This window comes from Calidris pugnax, unplaced genomic scaffold (genome assembly GCF_001431845.1).
Source record: "Calidris pugnax isolate Ruff unplaced genomic scaffold, ASM143184v1 scaffold24, whole genome shotgun sequence".
NCBI classification, from domain to species: Eukaryota; Metazoa; Chordata; class Aves; order Charadriiformes; family Scolopacidae; genus Calidris; species Calidris pugnax.
Window position 1 is genome coordinate 38143063 of NW_015090922.1, and position 2010 is coordinate 38145072.

A 2010-nucleotide genomic window follows, 5' to 3' on the forward strand; every position below is an offset into this window, starting at 1 on the left:
CATGCATAATAATTATTCTGTCTTTAATAACAAAGACTTGTATATAACACTAGATTTAGATGGGCAACTATTTTTAAGGCTATTTGAAGATACTAGTTTTTAATACACCAAAGATCCTTCTGACACTGAGGGTGATACAAATCTGGCTGTGACACGGGGTGCAGAGTGGATCTCCTAGCTGCCTGGGTTTTTGTTCCCCATCTTCCCCATCCCTTCCACAGAGAGACACAGGTGTATTCAAAGGGCTAAATGCTAATTGTGTCCAGGCTTACATTAAACTCTTCAGATGGCTTCGGTGGAACAAAAGGCCAGCACAGAAAGAGGCTGCTGCACAGTGTGCACATACCCAGAGATAACATTCTTTGAGAATAGCCAAGTTTTAAAGCCTTGTTCCTCCTTCTGTGTATGGCTAAACATGCTATACTCCCCCCCTATAGAGGGGATAAAGAGGAAGTGACTTTGACATGTGAAATCTGAGTTCTTGCTTTCATTTCCCCTTGTCCACATTTTTTTCCAGCGACAATATAACTCCTATTCCAATGCTCTTTTTCTGAATACGTTGCTAAATGGCTCTCTCCTGTCAATAAAAGATGCCGAAAATACTCTCTCTGGCCATGAAGTAATAGACGCTATCCATAAAAAGTGTCCATTAACAGCTTATTTGGTCTTCTTTTTCTATTCCACTCTATGCCTGATAAGAGTTGACAGTACATAACTTGAAAAAAGAAATATTGGTTAGCCAGGTCTGTGTCCCTCTCCAAGTTCAGTGACACTCCTTTTCCTTTCTCTGCTCTTCCTCCCCACTGCTGATGATCAGAGATACTTTGCAGAAGTGCATGGTCTACCTCTGCCCCTGTACCCTGCCCTAATTGGCACTGGCTCCCATTGCTGGTGGCATGGAAACATGGGAACTTCTCAGACTAAAATGCCTGGGATTTTGCATCTTTCTGTCTGGGTGCAGCTTGCTACTTCTTCTCCACTTCTGCCACTACCACTCTTGGAAGCAGTGGGAGATGCTCTGCACATGGTGAGCAGATATACTAAACGTGTGTCCATGATGAGGCAGCAGGAGCCATCACTGCCACACTTACATCCTTCCTGCTCGCTAGCAGGTGTTTTTTCTGCCTTTACCAAGGATCCCTTCTGATTTCATTGATGAGACAGTAAAAGAGCTAGGTCCTAGCAATCAACAATCAGCCTTCCAGCAGGCAGTCCTGGAGATGCACCTCTTGGCTCATGTGGAAGAGCATGTGCTGGTGCAACTCAGCGCTGTGCAAGCCAAGCACCCGGCACGACACACGTACAAGTTGAGAGAAAGGTTTGGATGTCTTCCTCATCTGTGTTATCGCATCCGATAACAATCACACCGATGCCTAAGGGAGAGCATCTTTGAAGCTCTGGAGCAGAAAAGCCCTCTGAAAACCCCGAGAATCCGTGAGATCCAAGTGATTTCCAAAGCACAGTTCTGTTCACAGTCACCCCTCCCAGCACGGGGCCTCTTCACCACATTTTATGACAAGGCTCAGCCATCCCTATGGTCAGAGAGGGGCATCGTTTTGTCAAGATCCCTGACTCATTACGTTAATCAGTCGTGTACTAATCTCCTTACCCCCTGCCCCGATCCCAGCCCCGCGAAGTCAATCTCTGCCGCCACCGATGCCCGCTGCGCTGGGGAAGGGAACGTGTTCGGCGCTTTGCTTTCAAGTGCCACCCCGCAGGGAAGGGGAAACCTGCCGGCTCCCCTTCCCCACCCCGCTCCTTCCATCCTTCCAGCGGCGCGACGGGGCGGACCGGCTCCGCTCCGCAACCAGCTGCGCCCCGGCGGGGGGCTCCGCTCACGGCGGGAGGCGACGGAGCCGGAGTGCCCGGGGCTGGCGGGGGGGAAACCGGAGGGAGAAGCCCCTCCTCCCCACCGCCCTCCGCCGCCCCTGCCGCCACAGGCCCCTCCTCCCCCGCCCGCCCCTCCCGCCGCACACCTGTGCCCGCACCCAGCGGCGGGGCCCCCCGCCC